This window comes from Andrena cerasifolii, chromosome 2 (genome assembly GCF_050908995.1).
Source record: "Andrena cerasifolii isolate SP2316 chromosome 2, iyAndCera1_principal, whole genome shotgun sequence".
Lineage (NCBI taxonomy): Eukaryota > Metazoa > Arthropoda > Insecta > Hymenoptera > Andrenidae > Andrena > Andrena cerasifolii.
In genome coordinates this window covers 3,416,358-3,435,761 of record NC_135119.1, presented here as the reverse complement: position 1 = coordinate 3,435,761, position 19,404 = coordinate 3,416,358, and the positions used below count along the sequence as shown (strand labels likewise).

At 35.4% G+C, this 19,404-nt stretch overlaps 1 protein-coding gene across 1 annotated transcript in view; it reads left to right on the top strand.

Annotated features, from left to right (window-relative positions):
- Window positions 1–2,233: 2,233 nt before the first annotated feature.
- LOC143378497 (cholecystokinin receptor type A) overlaps window positions 2,234–19,404 on the top strand; it is a 222,906-nt gene continuing 205,735 nt past the window's right edge. Inside the window, exon 1 of the mRNA XM_076830295.1 lies at window positions 2,234–3,050. The gene's annotated coding sequence lies outside the window, so the exon portion shown is untranslated. The remainder of the gene's footprint in view (window positions 3,051–19,404) is intronic.

The following is a 19,404-nucleotide window of genomic DNA, read 5'->3' as shown; positions in this document are numbered from 1 at the left end:
TCCCCCTCCATTACGCGTAGGATTTTTCTGGCAAGCCCAGTAATACCAATAAAATCTCTACTACCACAATCTCATTAACACATATGTATATGCCGCCTAAGTCACGACGCCGCTCGCGGCGGCCAGGGGAACTAAACAGAAATCTGCACACAAAATCGCTGGGGTAAAAGGTACAGAGTCGGAACACCTGTCTATTACACCGTGATTGCACCTATTTTTCTTTTGGTTTGCTTGTGCTATGCTATAGGGTTCCATGCAAACAAGACAATACTATTGTCCTTCTTTGTCACTATTCGGTTCTATTGCGGTGCAACCAACCCCGATTGCCGATGTTACAAACGCCCCCGACCATGGTTTTAAACTTCAATTATAAATTTTGACTAACAAGACGCATAAAAGTTCTAAGTAACGATCGGTACTAATTTAAAAAAGGTCCAATTACAGACTAAAAAATCGTAAAAACACATTCTTGCAAAGGCAGTGTTTATATTACAGTTTTAAGTCATTACGAAAAAGTTACTTTAGGGTATCGAAAAGTTATTTTGTGCACTATCAATGTCCATTGCGTATCTGTACCCCTAGAACATAGATGCGTGTATTCCAAATGTCATTTTTCATCATATATCCAAACTTGGTATTAATATCTATTACATGTTTTGAGATATTTAGCGTGTTACATTCGCCCCCCTTTTACTACCGCCCCCGATCTACCCTACCTTTATTCGAAGGCACTTTCGTTTTTAATCGTCCTCGAAATGGATTAATTAAAATGTGATTTAGTCTCTGGCCGTGCATTCTGAATGATATTTTCCACGATTTCTACGTACAAAATAAATTTTAGTCATAACAAATTTGATAAAAATAATATTATCGATATGTTCAACAATAAATGCATTAAATATCCCAATTATTATAGATAGAATAATGTACGTATGGTTTAATTGTATGAAACAAATTCATCGGGCAAATAATAATTATTTATCATGTTCGCTAATTTCTGTTACTAAAAAAGGAATGAATTGAATTATAGAATGCTTATTGAAATTATGAAACGTTCTTGCAGAAAAGGAAAATGTTTCGTGTTGAAAAGTGTTGTAGGAGAATAATTCCCGTACCTAACAGTACATTTTCGCAAAGATAGTGAAAGCGAGTAGCAATGTCATGAAATAGAATACCAAAAAAAAAAAATTTAAATAACTAATCAAATCAATCAAAGCACACACTGAGCAGAACAATTAAAAAAACTGAAGGATTATTGAAACACAGTTTTATTATACATACTAGTGTTCCTTCTCGAGAATGCTTTCTCGAGAAATTTTATAATTGCTAATTTCTTATTTCTCGAGAAATACTATAATTTCTCAAGAAATTTAAGTCTAGGAAAAATATTATAAATCTCATTTATTTTCGTAAATGAATGTATTACTAGTTTATAATTCCAATAGAAAATCACAGTACAGAAGATTCGATATTATTAACTGCTGAAGGTGCTCTTAAATTCTTATTTAAAAATTTAGAAAAATTGTACACTGAATTAAGTACCTAACGAGTTTCTTGTGGCTATTAAAGAAGAAATATAGAAAAGAGGAGATAAGACTATTGTATCCCGTATAAAATTTTTGCATGATCCAGAATTTCTTCCAAAAGGGTCAAAAGATGCATTTTTTCATTTAACAGCCAAGATAGATATATATATAAAACGTCAAAATATAACAGTAACAGATTTTGCCACAAAAAAGAAATAGATTCGCTGACGCTACATTACACGCATTGTGCTATTTAAAAATAAATTTTAAAACCAAAAAGTAATGTTTCGCTTTGTACAAATTTTGTATTAAATAAATAAATTTCCCAATCATATTTAATATCTATTTTTTCATTTACACAAGTTTTGTATAAATTAGACAAGAATAATCATTTAGTTAAAGTTTTCTTATGTTTTTGATAAATATTATCAACATAATTCCAAAAATATAATTTTTTCAATATTTCTTTCAGATTTCTCGAGAAATAAAAAATATTGAGAAATCAGGAACACTAATACATACTTTTTCCTGATTGCATACTCATTTAAACTTAGTCACTTAAATCTCTGCAATTTATTGGAATTTTTTCGAAAGCAAAATTAAAAATCATTGCAACAAAAATATCACAATAATTACCGTTCATAATTACTAAGCGTTAGAGTTGATTGAAGCACACCGTTTCGAAAGGAGCCTCCTATTTCCGCTTTACTTTCTTTATCTTCCAAAAAAAGATTGTCCACGCAATGAAAGTGATTCATCACGGATCACAAAGTTTACAACGTTGGCTTTAACATTCCCCCGGGGACATACCTACTTCGTACTTCTTGAAATTACAGAACTATAAAACTCTCCCTTAATGACTACTGGCGAAATGGAATTTAAAGTAAAGTTACCTTAAAAGAGCACAGGTCCAGCCTTTTGCTTCCTTCTTGAGTCGCGATTCATCTGGGAAGCTTACCCGCGCGAATAATAATCGCCGCCGAGTGTGGGGGCCTCGTGCCTTCGATGGATCAGATTATTTCGAATTTCCGCGATCGGCAGACGCGATTAATCACGAAGGAGACGCATCGGTGGATTATGATCAATTCATGAACGGAACTTCGGCAAAGTTTTAATGGTCCTTAAATATCATCTCATCCTTGCCACTATTCCCTGAACTTAACGCATCGCTATAAACGTGACATTTAATATATACATGCTGGCGTTACAACACGTACCCGCAGAAACATATTATTGGAACGCGAATTAAACGGGTAAACACGCGTTCAATTAACAATAAATTCGACGTTGTAAAACCAAGAATATTTTCGGCCCGTTACGAGCAAGTGTGAGCTAACGTTGACAATGGTGAATTATTTTAACGTCGTCAGAGATAGGGGTGACTGTGTCATGCAGAAATTCATCCTTAAAAATAGCATTTCTATCCGACGGTCGCGTCAACTGGAAGTCGTATGACGTGATTTGTGCAAAGACCAAAATGGGGAAAACCGCATTGCTTCCAACTACGGATCACTAGTTCCATCGGTAAGCGACCATTTACCATTACTATACATAGTGCGGTATGGCGGCGGCGTAATTCCTGCGATATTTTGTCATCGAGCAAATTGGATTAAAAATTATTTCAGTCGGAATATTCTGTGTATGATGTAGTTAGATGCTCTTTGGGCAAATTTTATTTAAATTCTTTTTCGAATAGAGCAGAGACCAGAAATAACAGTTATTTTTTTTAATTATTTGGAAAAAAGTCATTGAGAAAAAGGTAGTTTTTATTTAAATGGAAGTCAGTCTTCATTAAATACTGCATAAATTTTCCGAAAAATTAAGTGATTAAAAAATATTAAGATTTATTTGTTTTGGTTACTGATAACCATTATTGTCAACGGAAATATTTTTTTGGTCACTAATGACCATTATTGTCACCGGAAATATTTTTTTGGTCACTAATGACCATTTTTGTGGACCGAAATTATTTTGTGGTCACTAATGACCATTATTGTCAACGGAAATATTTTTTTGGTCACTAATGACCATTATTGTCACCGGAAATATTTTTTTGGTCACTAATGACCATTTTTGTGGACCGAAATTATTTTGTGGTCACTAATCACCATTATTGTCAACGGAAATATTTTTTTGGTCACTAATGACCATTATTGTCACCGGAAATATTTTTTTGGTCACTAATGACCATTTTTGTGGACCGAAATTATTTTGTGGTCACTAATGACCATTATTGTCAACGGAAATATTTTTTTGGTCACTAATGACCATTTATGTGGACCGAAATTATTTTGTGGTCACTAATGACCATTATTGTCAACGGAAATATTTTTTTGGTCACTAATGACCATTATTGTCACCGGTAATATTTTTTTGGTCACTAATGACCATTTTTGTGGACCGAAATTATTTTGTGGTCACTAATGACCATTATTGTCAACGGAAATATTTTTTTGGTCACTAATGACCATTTTTGTGGACCGAAATTATTTTGTGGTCACTAATTAAATATTATTGACGACGGAAATATTTTTTGCTCACTAATAACTGTTATAGACGACGGAAATTGTTTTCGGTTACGAATAACCATTATCGATGACCAGAATTTTTTTTCGGTTACCAATACCCGTTATCGTTGATGAGAATTTTTTTTGATTACGGTATAACCAATATCTATTGCGGAAATTTTACTTTGGTTACAGCGTAACCAATATATATTGCGGGAATTTTATTTTGGTTACAGCGCAACCAATATATATTGCGCGAATATTTTTTGGTTACGGTATAAATATTGAACTATAGTATATCTGGAATGCGAACTGTGGGTAATAGGAGGCGCGGCGCGCTGTAATTTATCGGAAGAGACTTTACACAAATTATTATTTGTAAATCTCAACACCGATTTTATGCCCTAAGTAGTTAATAAAATATATAATTATTACATATGTGTTTTTATTAATTAAAACATATGAAATCTATAATGCATTGCATATCGTTCATAAATACAAATTATTCGTAATAATATTAATAAAAATTGATGATGGCCTAGAGTGACCAAAATAAAACTCCAGCAAAATATGAGCCATTTATTTTGAAAGTAACGTAAGTCCATTTTCCAAAAAAATTGAGTTAGCTATCTTAATAGTTACATTTTTACATGATCTTTTCATTCTGAAGCAAATTGTTACTAAGATATTTAAAATCATTAAAATTTTGTAAAACGAAAATGTGCTAGTTAACCCTTAACTGGTATACTGTTTTTGGCAAACGTGGCTGGTATACTGGGGTCGTGGCAGACCCCAAATAAAAAAGGACACAGAAATTTGTAAAGTCGACCCTGAATCAACCTCTATGAATATTTTGTTCTTAGGTAATGTGTAAAATAATAGAAACCTAGAAAGTTAAACTATTATTATAAAATTAATTAGAAAAACAGTTTACAAGCTTAGACAACCAAAAATTTTGCAGCGAACTTTGCGTGCCTGGGGTCAGGAGCGACCCCAAGATACCAGTTAAGGGTTAATGAAGCGATGAAAAAGTTTATTTTGAAAATGGCGTAAGTCCCATTGTGAGTTTCAAGTGGATATGGAAAATATTGTGCAATACAATTTTTTGAGATCACAGCTTTATGTTTAATTACCAAGGAAGCAGTTTAATTATCAATGTACAATAAATTTGTTATAAACAATTTAATCTCAAATTTCACTTTTGATCCGCTGACGGATTCATACGGGTCTCCGGATATGCCCTTGTAATTTTCAGCAATTTGTTAATAATTTGTTTATAACAAATGAATTGCACGTTACAAAGTAAATGTCTGCGGGACATAAAGCAGTCGCAACTAAAACTACAGCAAACAGATAAAATGCACGAAAAATGTATTGGAATATGCGACTTGGACGAAAAAAAACGAGACCAATCAGAATCTAAAATATAAGGACTTAATGGATTTATTATATTATATACCACCTGTGCACACCATAATTATTTTAAATCACTCTCGCATACAAAAACTGGAGAAGACTGTAAGGAGTTGAAAAGAGAAAATGCAACGATCAGAGGAATGCTAAAGGGAGATGCAGGAGGAGCGGAGTGGATGCGTATGGTTCTGGAAAAAGGGAGAAGAAAAGAAGACCAAGATGAAGGAAGAAGTCAAAACGAAAGCACAACATGCAGTTAACAGTCCCAGAAACTCTTACACACTTAACACATGTAACATTTTGAGGTCGAAAGGCAAAAAATAAACCTATTTACTACTAAAAAACTGGAGAAGACTGAATAATAATTAATAAAACATTATTAATTTTAATGTAAAAATTACTTAACAAAAAATAAAAGTTGAATTTTTTTTTGATTTTATAACATAAAAGTATACATTTATTTTTATTTCAAGGGGAACTTACTTTTCCTATGGACTTGTGCTTTCTTAAGAATTGAAAACGTCATTTCATTGATTTCGAAAGTGGCGTAAGTCCATTCATAGCCATCAAACACATATTATTTCTTAAATAATGTTAATTATGCTAATTGGGATGATAAATTTGACACCCTTGGAAACCCAAAAATATTATACTACTATGTTATCTGTTACCCATATTTTTAAATTTAATCCAACGCAAACCCTTCAATATCTTGATTCGAACATAAATGGACTTACACCAATTTCAAAATAAATGGCTCATATATTGGTTACGCCGTAACCAAAATAAAATCCCCGCCATATATATTGGTTACACCGTAACCAAAATAAAATTCCCGCCATATATATTGGTTACCCCGTAACCAAAATAAAATTTCCGGGATAGATATTGGTTATACCGTAACCAAAAAAAATCTCGTCAACGATAATGGTTATTCGTAACCAAAATCGATATCCGTCATCGATAATGTTTATTCATAACCAAAATCATTTAAAGAAAAATATTAATTATTATGACATAACTTTTAAAATTTAGTTTATAGCAGTTAGGGTGAAATAGAGTGTTGGAATTAAAAATGATAAATGATTTCAGCTGCGTCGGGTATAGAAAAAGATTCCATAATGTGAGAGGGAAGAAATGAAAGAAACTGTGAATAATAATTTATGTATTTTTGGTGAAAACTGCGCAAGAGATTGCAGTCGTGCATATTATGTATAATATTTTCATACATAATGAGGACCAGAATCATTTGATATTCTGGTGAAAATAATATAGTAACAGAGTTCCAGTTTTCATTAAAGAATCTGCTTCGAACATGCAAACCTATTGAACTGATCTCTACGAAACGAAATTTTAATAATCTTTTTAAAAAAAGTAAAAAAAAACGGCTTCAACGGTGCGCTGAGAAGAATAGAATAATTTTTTTTAAGTCGGTGCCAAACTACAAAGAAAATTAAATCGGCTGTCCGTGACGTCCTACTAAATTTATGCGCGCTCTAATTTCCGGGCGTTAGTGTGCTAATGGACTATAATTGAGAAAGGTTTAGAAATTGATTTAATTTTGTTTCTGTTTTAGCACCGACTTGAAAAAAGTATTTTATTCTTTTTAGCGCACCTTTGAAGTTGGTTTTTTACTTTTTTACAAATTTATTATTTTTTAATTTTTAGTTACCTTCGTTTGAAGTCGGTTAACCCTCGGTTGTCACACGTGGTCAAATTGACCCTGCAATTTTTTTAAGCAAAACACTTTTTGTCGGAACTCTTATTGCTTCAAATTATTTTTAAGCATGATGACACTTTAAATGTCAAATTTCTACGATGGGCATATATTCTACAATGTTCAAACTTTACCTCAGAATTTTTGAGTCTTAATTTAACAAATAGTTTTTAAATAACAACTGGTTGAAAATTGGCAGGGTCAAATTGACCCAGTGTGACAACCACGTTCGAAAAAGTAGGTGTGACAACCGAGGGTTAATAAACATTTATTATGGTACCAATTGGGGAATATACTCCATATAAGAACGAAATAATCATTCAAATCAGTCCACGCGTTACAAAGTTATGCGCGAACATACATTAAAACTGGAATTCTAGATAATTCTGGAATATCTAGATAATAAAAAAAAAACATTTATCATGGTACCAATTAGGGTACATACCTTATATGACAACGAAAGAATCATCCAAATCGGTCCACGTGTTACAAAGTTATGCGCGAACATAGATACATAATGAAATATACGTGACGAATAAATTGAGAAACCACCCCTCCTTTTGAAGTCGGTTAATAAACATAGAAGAAATTTTAAGGTAATATCCCCAAATTAATGCCTAGATTGAATAATGCTTATTCAAGTAAATTATGTCAAATAACATAGTGATTCTATTTCTGTTACAATGAAAAAAAAATATTAATTCTTAAGATTGTTTAAAAATTATATATCTGCAGTTGTTACTTATGGGGCAAAATACTATTAATGATTTACATACATATAATAATTATTACGAGTGGCTTAATAATTATAATACATGATATAACAAAAAGTAATGATTGTTACTGTTATATAAATTTTAATAACTTAACCTTAACCTTCTATAATAACACCAAATTTGTTGGTCAAAAATAAACTAATATCCTCCGTTTTCACGTATTGTCTATCACTCGAACGGAATTTAGGTAAACCAACCAGTAATTGACTGTATACCAGTGAATGACCATTAGGCAAAGAAATGTCAATTATAAATTTAAACATTATTATATGTTTTTAAATGGAGTGTAGTTGCACTTTTAATATCCTATATTTTTAGTTATGCGTATTAAGTAAACATTAATAAGTGCAATTCTTATTAAAAGTATGCGGTCATTTACTAGGCTTCTACACGTTTTGCATTTTATAATAATTGTTTTTTTTTTAATTACAATAAGAAGAAGTAAATGAAAATTTAAGTTGCAATAAATTTAAATATAATTTCAACAGTTGTTTTGTTGTTATACATAAATATATTCAAGTATTAATCTCAAAGGTCCATAGATTCAACAATTCAGTCATTCAGTGGTTGGTTTACCTACTTCACTCATTTTTTTTTAATATATGATTATTCGTATGGGCAGTGGAAAATGATTATACTTTTGTAACTTCTATCTGCGCGAATGGTTATTTGAATTTTTTTTTATTCTTCATAATGTATTAACGAAGTTTTGCTCTTCTTCAATATGTGAGAATATTTTCATTCATTTAAAAAGTTGCAGGAAACTCAGCTGATCTGTTACAATTTTTAATCAAGAACATGCTTTATTCATAATTTAAAATATGTGATTTCGGCGCACAGTTTCGGTCAATTAAAAGAATAAAAGCTAATTTGCAAATACAAGAAGTATCATCTTCAGACGTTTCGGTCAATATTTAGACCTTTATCAAGGAAAGTTTGAATAACTACAGTGACTCGCATTAATATTCGGACACTTTTTAAAATCGCATAACTTTTTCAGAATTGGTCCAAACAACTTGAGTTTTTTTGAGAAGCTAGAAGGATTAGTTTGCTAACGGACGCGTTTCGTCGTTTTGAAAAAAATGTATTTGGTTGGAATAGCGAAAAGAATAGTAAAGGTCGATTTTAAAATTTTTTTTGTGAGCTTGTAATGAAAATTAAAAAAAAAACCGTTTGTAGAAAATTCCCGAAATCAGCGATTCTCGACCTTATTCTGCGATCTTTAAACGTTTGTAGCTCGGAGCAATGTTAACCGATTTTGATGAAATTTTAGGCACGTATACAACTTACTGCAATCTACAAACGGTTTTTTGAATTTTCATTACAAGCTCCCAAAAAAAGTTTAAAAATTGACCTTTACTATTCTTTTCGCTATTCCAACCAAATACATTTTTTTTCAAAACGACGAAACGCGTCAGTTAGCAAACTAATCCTTCTAGCTTCTCAAAAAAACTCAAGTTGTTTGGACCAATTCTAAAAAAGTTATGCGATTTTAAAAACTGTCCGAATATTAAAGCGAGCCACTGTAAATACTGCGTATGCTTATGTGTAACATGCTTGATAGAAGCGTGCGACGTACGAGTCGGTTGAACAATCACTGAGGCAAACAGTACACAGAAAGCAAGAACGTCCAGAGGGCAAAACCAATCACGTGGCCAACATCATGTCACGGTTGGAACCGTTGAATATTACGAAGTAAATGAAAAGTGCGTAAATCCGAACACCTCACAACATATTTTAAATTTTTAAAAAAAAATTTACGGTCGTAATTCTAACTTCATTATTTATTCATAATGTTTAAACGTTCCATTGCCGCAAACAAACATTTCATAAACCATTTTTTCATCTATTTAACAAAATGTATACACGATTCTGTAAAGAATAAAGTTGTTGCTGAATCCATATCTATAGTATTAAATTTGTACATGCAGGCAGCGAATATAGGTATTGTACCAGACTACGTAAAACGATGATAAACTCGTATTAATTTATTTGAACAATTTATGTGAGCAGTATAGAGATAAAAGCAAGCATGTTGTACGAGTTAAATGTTCCATTAACTCTTAGAAATGATATATTTTGAAGTTAAATTAAAAGTTGCAGTTTCAACCTGATCTCAAAGTAGTGCAATAAATTTCGTTGAGATACTATCCTTCTCATTTGTAACATTACGGTGAACTCTCGCTATGGGCTCGTCGCAACTATGCGTTCGTCGCTATCCGCTTCTTGGAAACCTTCGGTCGAGAGTGAAAGCACCCGAGAGCGAGCGAGAGGGGACGAAAGAGTAGACACGCCAGTGATGCCAGTGTCGGGGGACGTGGGGCAAATGCTTACCTCCACCATGACCTACTGTCCCCCCACATTGCTCCCATCGCACTGCACGCAAGCACATCCCCACTTCTGCCCCGTGCGTTGCCTGTACGACTCTTTCCTCCAACAATCCACATTGCCGAAACCCAAGCGTATATGCCGTAATTAAAAGGTCGGAAGTTCAAATCCCGGTGCGACGGTGTTACTTTTTATCTTAATTATTCTCTAATTTCACTCAAGTAATATTTAATTTCGCTTTCCAGCTTCTCAGTGGAATAAAAACATTAAATTTTTTGCAAAGCATTTTTTTTTTGTTAATTATGCAATTCGCATTACCAGAAATCACTGCAGCTGACTGGCGTAGACGTCAGTCTTTCGCCGTTCTACATATACATAAACAGAAATAAACACTAGACAAAAATATAGTATAATACTATATGTATATTACGATACACTTCCGAATGGCCCCAGTGGAAGATCGACACGAGGCTTGAGGGGATGGGTGGGGAGGGGGTGTGGACCCTAAATCTAAAATTGTAGCTTCGGGAATATATTAGTTTCCGAAATATTAATAAAAAATTATTGTTAATTTTTTTTGCATATTATTTTTTTGAACTGCATATACAAAGCCCTAACGGGGTTTCATCCTGCCCTCCCCCCAATTTGTCCTAAGGACAGTTGGACGCGTTCCCCTTACCTCCGCGTGCCCCTCAGGCGCCTAAATGGCATGCATATTTAGCTGAAATTCAAAGCCAATTTTCTCGAAAACGAAGCGCGATATTAAAAACTTGTATTTTGTATTTTCGTCTTACTTTGGCCCCTAGAGAATCACCCATCTAAAGTATTGCCTATTAATAAAGTAATAGGTATCCACCCTGTATAATAGGTTGGATCGCATCTCCAAGTTTCTGGTTCAAATCTCCAAACTTACATCGCTTTACGCGCCCCCCGCACTAATCTAGCCCCGACCAATACTAATATCCAGAACAAAGGTAAAGGACCCAATTACTGACACCTAACCAATTACTGTCACCTTAAGCCATTTTACTTAAAATAACGAATAAATAAACTATAGTATATAATCTATAGTATAGATTATAGGTTGAATTACATAATTCTTTTCGTGTATGACTTTACAACGTTTATTTATTCGTTATTTTAAGTAAAATAGCTTAAGGTGACTGTAATTGGTTAGCTGTCAGTAATGGGGTCCTTTACCCAAGTTGGAAAGTGGGATGCGCAATGTTGAAATAAGCCAACAGAAATACTAAAAGTTTTTTTATTAATATCTCGTAAACTAATAAATTCCCGAAGCAACAATTTCAGATTTAGGGTCCAAACACCCTCCCCACACCTGCCCACAAATCTCGTGTCGATCGGCCACTGGGGCCATTCGGAAGTACAGCCGTATATTATAGTACGGTTGGCAACCCTAGATAGTAGCACCTCGAGCCGTGAAAGCCTAAAACATATCATATTTTAAAATATAATATCATAAAATGGCAAGGATTTCTTTTTCTTCAATGAAACTGTTAGAAATGGACAAGCGCACTTTCCCATCTACATATCAATCGTGTCTTTCATGATGAACGGTAGCGACATTTGGCCACCGCGAGCAAAGCCGTAAGCGTTAGTGCCTAGCATACCTTTGTACAACAAGGACCTTTTCGATAAGTGTATAAATAACCATAAGGCATTATATTGAAATCAGTTTGTTCACGCGTCTTTCATTTAATAAACCTACAGAAACATTCATATTCTCAAGAATTTCTGACTTACATTGTAGATTCAAGCGTTTGGGGCACAGACATTTTCATTTCGTATAAGCTGCTTCCTTAACTCTCGTCGAAGGAAGGAAGTATCTGCAGTGTAGCGTGAACAACATTGTACATATAGATAATAATAAATTTAAAATTGTTCTTAACGAAACTAAATCGTATGTGGAACACTAGCCGCAATCAAGTAACGCCCACTGGCGAGCTTAATTATGAGGAGCAGTAAAACCCACTCCTGCGGCGACCAATGATTGGGCGGCGAACTCTACCAAAAATCCGATAACAGGACTACCTACCTTCCTTCTTTAAAATGCTACTCTATCTCGGCAACTCGGACAAGGAAGGTTCCCATCCGAACCCACGTGATGCCAGCTATCCTTGTCTAGGCTGACTAGTCGTCGAGGAACATCAGCGATCAACTTCCAGGCCTTACAAACACTAGGGCCGTCCTTGATTTCACCCGATAATTGAGGTTCTACCCTGTCTGCCACTTGTGCAGGTTCGAAACCCTTGAGACACGGAGACGTTTGATTAAACCTTTTGCCTATCCAACTATGCATATCCAGAGCTAATAGATTCCAGAACACATAGTCTGGGGCTAGTATTACCAATGCTGTTTAGTCAATAGTTCAGGGTACTAATGCGTGTACATACAGACTAAAGTGAGCAAAAACTGTTAGAATAACGTAGTTCGTACATAGCATAGTTTCCAAGTTATGAAAGGTTAAAGACAATGCTCGAAGCACTCGTCTCGAGGCACACGGTACGGTATGCCTCACCACTGTATCTACTAGGCGCTAGAATGTACCATGCATAGTTGGTACTTTTTCTTATGGCTCGTTAATTCGGGTAGCTTAGTACACGAAATTTTCCGTGCCCCTAAAAATAAAAGTTCAAGGGATTTAGATTAGGAGATCGAGGCGGACATATGATCACAAGTATGGTATGCTCACTTTTTGCATTTTCAAGAAAAACAGGTTTAAAAATGAAGTGGTAGATACATCAGATTCAGGGACATATAATGAATAAAAATATTATTTTTGACGAGCTTATAATAGCAGACATGAATGTGATTTTTATACAGCACAAAGAAACAGTTAAGAACTATATTTGTTGCATATAAAAACTCAAGTTTCACAAACAGTGGACATACGATATTTGTGCACTAAGCCATCGATATGTAATACTTTGGCCAGCTTCATGGGCTTGGCGAAGGAGGGCGGGCGGGGGGCGCTTGTCCCCACCCACCTGACACAGGAAAAATATAAATTAATCGTTCCTCCAAAGTGAAATTAGTATATAACAAAGTGAAAATAAATTAAATTGTAAAGTAATTCCGCATTACACGACCCCGGTTATATCGGTTCCTACCTACGTATATAAATTGTAATAACAAAAATTGTTTCACTATTAGTTGCTCCCCCCCTCTTCCACCCCCCTGAATGAAATCCTACCTACGCCCATGGCTAGCTTTAGATTCATCCCCTCCTGTATTAGCATGCATTTATGAAACATCCTATACCTACATAGTGAAATCGTGAATATAATAAGGTGTAAAGGCGGTAGCATACTAAAATGTTTAGAGTTATGAGTCCATGGACAGATTCTGTAAAGTTTTTGAACGTAGGTACATACTTGCGCAAACTGAGGCTAATAGGCAGTTTAGGCTTGCACGGCTGTACACATAATTAGTGGCGAAAGACAGATTTGGCGGCTTGCACCCTCAAGGGAATCGCTTAACTATTAATCCTCAACACACCGCTTGGGCGAGCCTCAAATATTAGCGGGGATATAGCAACGCCGTAAAAGCAGCATGTGGCGCACTTGTGTATGGGAAGTCAGCAGCCCCGGGACGTTCTTAGCACACTTTTTCGACACTATATGTATAATTTTGGAAGGCTGTGGTCACAACAATATAAGTAAATGCTGTCAGTTGTCCCACCCATCCTCGGCAAAACGCATCCTGTGCCTTGTACCTTGAGGTGATCACGCTACACACTACTTGACTGTGCTCTAAGCACGCTTACGTATTTGTTCCATCTGCGTAGCTATATTTTTTTGCTTCATTAAATATATTGTATAGCAGTCGAAGCTTTAGCGTAAAAGTTTGAGTGGAACAGACGTTAAAGACTTCTGCAGAATATGTATTTATTTTATTAGCTGGGGAAGACGAATTGTACCGTCTTTTGAGAGTTCCTGGGCAATGGATGCGATGAGTTGATTTATCACCGTCGCGTTTACAATAAACTAGAGCTATTGCTACCCGACCCGCCGGGGACTCGGAAGGATAGGGTAAAGTGGCGTAATATAAGACACATTTCTTAAAAACATCATAACTCTCGACTAAGAACACTTTTAGTCAAATTCGATACACGTTTTAAAAGTAAGATACGTACTCTTTTGCAACCTACTAGAAAGTACAGTAACACAGATACAGTTTCTTCATAATAACAAAAAACGAAAATTATAGAAATAAACAGATAAAAAATGGGTTCGTAATATGAGACCCAGTTTGTTTGTTCCTGAAACTTATTTTTTCTGTATTTTTCACGAATTGGGTGTTTGGAATCTATTTCTTCACCGTCGCTTGTAGACTTAACCCACCTTCGTCACCATGACCTGATGGTATCGACCATCTTCGCCATGTACATACATCTGAAGAATAAAGACCTGTGTAGTGTGCAAGCAAGCACTTTGCATCAAAGGTTTCTTCATAATCACTTTCATCATTCCGGTTAATAATTTCTTCTTCACTCTCATCGGATGAACTTCGAAGAGTCGCATATTCGGAAACAATAACATGATAAGTATTAAGTCAGTAGCTTCGATTTTAAGTCTTCATTATTTAATACTATATAGCTAGTAAACCTTAAACTCCATTGTATGCACTATACAACAGTACTTATGAAAATAATTATGCACTTATCATATTGGAGGTATTTGTAATTTGATCGAACCACTTCAAAAACTTTCTGCTATGTGTTTTACAACTTGCTTAAGACAACTTGCTGAAAGCAACGAATACACGGCTAACTACGAAACAAAACAGCATTGCTACGAGATTCAAGAGTTTCATAACGGAGATCAGCTGGGGTGTCATATTAGGAGACGTCTCATATTAAGGTGGAATCAGACGGCCCGTGAATCAGCGAGCTTGCTCGGCTCGTCAAGGCTCGGCAAGTCGGCTTGGCGAGCACAACTCGGCGATCCATGACCGATCACATGGCACGTGTTATTGGAAATGAGTTGCTGAACAAACCACAAAATACTTATTCTTGTGAAACTCTCGTTTATTAAACTGAGCTTGGAAGGACGTCGTACTGCACTGAAGGCAGGACTCGAAGTGAAGAGAAAACGCAAAGGCAATATGAAAAGTCCGTTGCCACTTGAGATAAAGGAACAGGCCTGCGTTCTGTCTTTTACCCTGTCAGTCAGGTATAGACAAACACTCACAGACTCATGGGTCCGCTGACAGGTAGTTTACTGCTTTCGTCAGCGGTTGTCACACGAACCTAACAAAATTAATTTTGGTTCCTTGCTGACGCAATTGCTACCAACAATCCAACACGTGTATCGGTGACCTGGCTCGACTCGCCCAGGTTCGGCGATTCGACTTGGCGAGCACGACTCGGCGATTCACGCGCCCTCTGATTCCACCTTTAGGCAACTTTCTCTACCTGGGTATGTCCTACCTTGAGTACACTACCCGTGTTGTAGTGCCTCCCCGAGATATAGCGAGTAAGGGGAACCCACTCAAGTGGTGTGTAAATGAATACCATTGAGGCGACAAGCTGCTAAATGTGATCTCAAATAACTAATACCCAGAAAGAAGACTGAGTATGTCCCTGGGCGTTTGAGTTGCCACCCAGATATGTACTCGGAGGCGTTAAGGGGCTACATTTACCTAGGAGTCGAAAAAGTTGGATGGATTTGAAGAATTTTTTTCGGCGGAAAACGATTTTTATCAAAGAAACATTATATACGTTAGAAAGGCCATACTTTTGTCCATAAAATGTGAAATTCTCATTAAAAAATTCGGAGAAGCTTTTCGCTGTTTTTCATCCAAATAAAAAAAAAAGAAGTTATATGTATGAGTCATATGTATCAATATGTATTCAGTCATAAAGTCCATTTCTATGTTCAAATGCCCGCCCTTTTGTGACAAATTGAAAAAAAAATCGGCTACGATAAGGACTAGTTTTTTTTACCTACCTAAAGAATAATTTTTCCTTTTTTCATTCGGACGAAAAACAGCGAAGATATGTGATGGTTACCTCAGACGCAAAAGCGTTGTACGGAAACAGCTACCACGCAGCTTCTTCTTCGAAATTTGGAATGAAAATTTCACATTTTATAGACAAAATTATGATCTTTCTAATGTATATAATGTTTCTTTGAGAAAAACCTTTCTCCACCGAAAAAAAATTCTTCAAATCCGTCCTACTTTTTCGCCTCCTAGCTGTAGTAAAGCGGAGCGGAAAATTTAAATTTGAATTTTCAGCTGGCCTAAGTGCGGGATAGCTGTCTTTTGATTAACCAAACACAACTGTAAAAAAAATGGAAAATATTCACGTCTGTAGGTTCCATTTTCTCCTAAATAATCATATAATCATATAATCATTTTTAGGAGAAAAAGTAACCTGCAGACTTGAATATTTTTCCCAAATTTTTTACAGTTGTGTTTGGTTAATCAAAAGACAACTATCCCGCACCCAGGCCAACTGAAAATTCAAATTTAAATTTTCGCCTATATAGTGTAGGGATTTAATGTAAAACTAGAGCCCTACGTTACCGGCAAAAGAGCCGGTTGACGCGCGATCGCGGAGCGCTCCATATAGTCGGTCGAGACCGGGAGATCGAATGGCGTAGGTGCGTGCGGAAATAAGATTAGGAAGTGCGATCAGTTAGACGCGGTATACACGTGTTTTTGGCTACACGGGAGGCATACGGCCACCCGCATTTTCTTGCGGGCTGCAGGACCACGCGTAACTGCACACGGTCCGAAGTAAGAGAGAAACGAAAAAGTACAACGAGGTACCACGTGTCCACGATTCAGCCTTCAATAAACCTTTTCTTAATCATTGTTTGAAGTGATTGGAGATTTATTTATGCCCTGTCCCCACGCCTACAATAGTATCGCTCCGCGCTAGTTTGTAGCCTCTTAAGGACCCAAGCCCCTGCTGCCAGGTCGCTATATCTCGAGGAAGCACTATATCCGAGTATTTACAATGTTTCGGGTAATTCATATTTTTGTCTAACCAATTAATTATTTTGAATTAGATATTATTATTTTTGTATACAAATACCAACAAATCAACACTCTCGGGTAGTAGGTTGTTATGCTTTGTGCTATCAATAAACAGCGGGATGATTTGAACTCATTGGTATCACTGCCATATCGAATCGATGAAGAATAAACAAGTTTGTAATATGCTGTAGTGAAAACAGTTCACGTTCGACCGCGCAGTGCCGTTTCATCTTCGTCCGATCTCGCCGAGCCGCTCAGGAGGCGATTCACAGCTCTGCGAAAAATGAAATTCTTTATTCTTCATCAAATCGATATGTCAGTAGTACCAATGAATTCCTTATGTTTTTCCGATGAAAATCATACCAAATGTCATGTAAATCCGTCTATTTTTAGCGAAGTTAACTTTAAATTATGCAAATTAATTTTTCATGTGATCTTCTTAATTATGGTCTGAATTATGTTGTTTTATTATCGAAATAAATTTATATTCTATAAACGACTCTACGAACTCGAATTTGTAAACTGTTGGGATAAATTCATTGTGTATGGAGTGTAATAATTACAAATTACCGCTTTGACTTCAAATTTTAATAAGCAGAGTGACAAACTGGCTCAGGGTTTTTACGCGCGAATAATATATATATATATACAAAATTACAATAATACGCGCACAAATTTTCTTATAATGCTTCGTAATCATGCTTGTACCTTATTACAATCGACTAATTTGCATGATTGCGTTGTGTAATATATGCATAGGTATTACAAACAAATTTTGATAAACACTGTGGAATTTAAGGGGGTATTACCGTCTAGACACTCGTTTTTGAAGGTGATATTTGGAAGTTAATTCTGAAAAACTTATCGCACCTAGAGGACAGGGGTTTTGCACACATATTTAGTAGTGTTTGAACTATAAACACAAATTTTTGCAGTGCATTATATTGAAGATTGTACAAGTTGCACGCCTAAGCTTAGGTCATGTCATCAAACACCGGCCCTCATCGGGCGCACGAATTGGGCCGTCCTAGTCATCTGAAACGAAATAGTCAAAGATTTTTTTTAATCTATATGAGTGTAGATATGAGCATGTTTGATGACATGACCTGCGTTTCGACGTGTAACTTGCACAATTTTCAATAGATAGTTCAAACACTACTAAATATGTGTGCAAATCCCTGACTTGTAGGTGCGATAGGTTCTTCAGAATTAATTTTCAAATATTACCTTCAAAAACGAGTGTCTAGACGGTAATACCCCCTTAAAGTTGAGAACTGGCTGCCATCCTATTGAGTTTTAGGATAGTGGGAGTCAACCTTAAATAATTATTCTAGATTTTCGAATTATACTAGATTGAACACAAACAAATACTCTTAACCCGTACCTACTTATGAGCTATTCCACGTCAAATCGAATAGGTGAAAAATTTAGCATCACCGATTTTCTTCAAAATTACAGCATTTGTCGATATCTTTGCAGAAACAAAGTATACTGAATTTCAACGGCCTATGTCAAATGGTTTTCGAAATATTTAATGTTAATGTTTTGAAAATTCAAACAAAATCGGCTGACGCGTCATCACTTAAACTGTAATATCTCGGTCATTTTTAAAGATAATGCCACCGTCTTGGGTTCGTTTTAAAGCTGAAGCAATGCTTTCTCAAACTGTATACAGAATATTATGTTTATTGTTAATAAACTTAACAGTAATCGATGTCAAAGATTCAAATCGCGATTTGACGTCGTTCCCTCCCACGGTCCAGCTTGAAAAAAATACCATTCAATTCGTTAAGTCTTCAACTAATAAATGCCTTTTTCAAAAAGTGAAGAGTTTGTGGGAAGAGTTAACAAAAAAATAAAACTTAGGATAGTGCACACCGCTTGGAACTCCACGGATCTCATGGTCAGTCCATACGCACGCGTTTTTCAAAACAATAGCCTCGCGTAGGAAAGTATTTATGTACAATGGGTTAAAAGAAATTTTTCTTTCAGTGTTTTCGGCATTCTCGAGAAAAATAGTAGGAATATCTGCTCACCATGTAAAAGATTAGCAATAGTAGGTAGCGATTGAAACTTTGACATCGATTACTGTTAAGTTTATTAACAATAAACAAAATATTCTATACACGGTT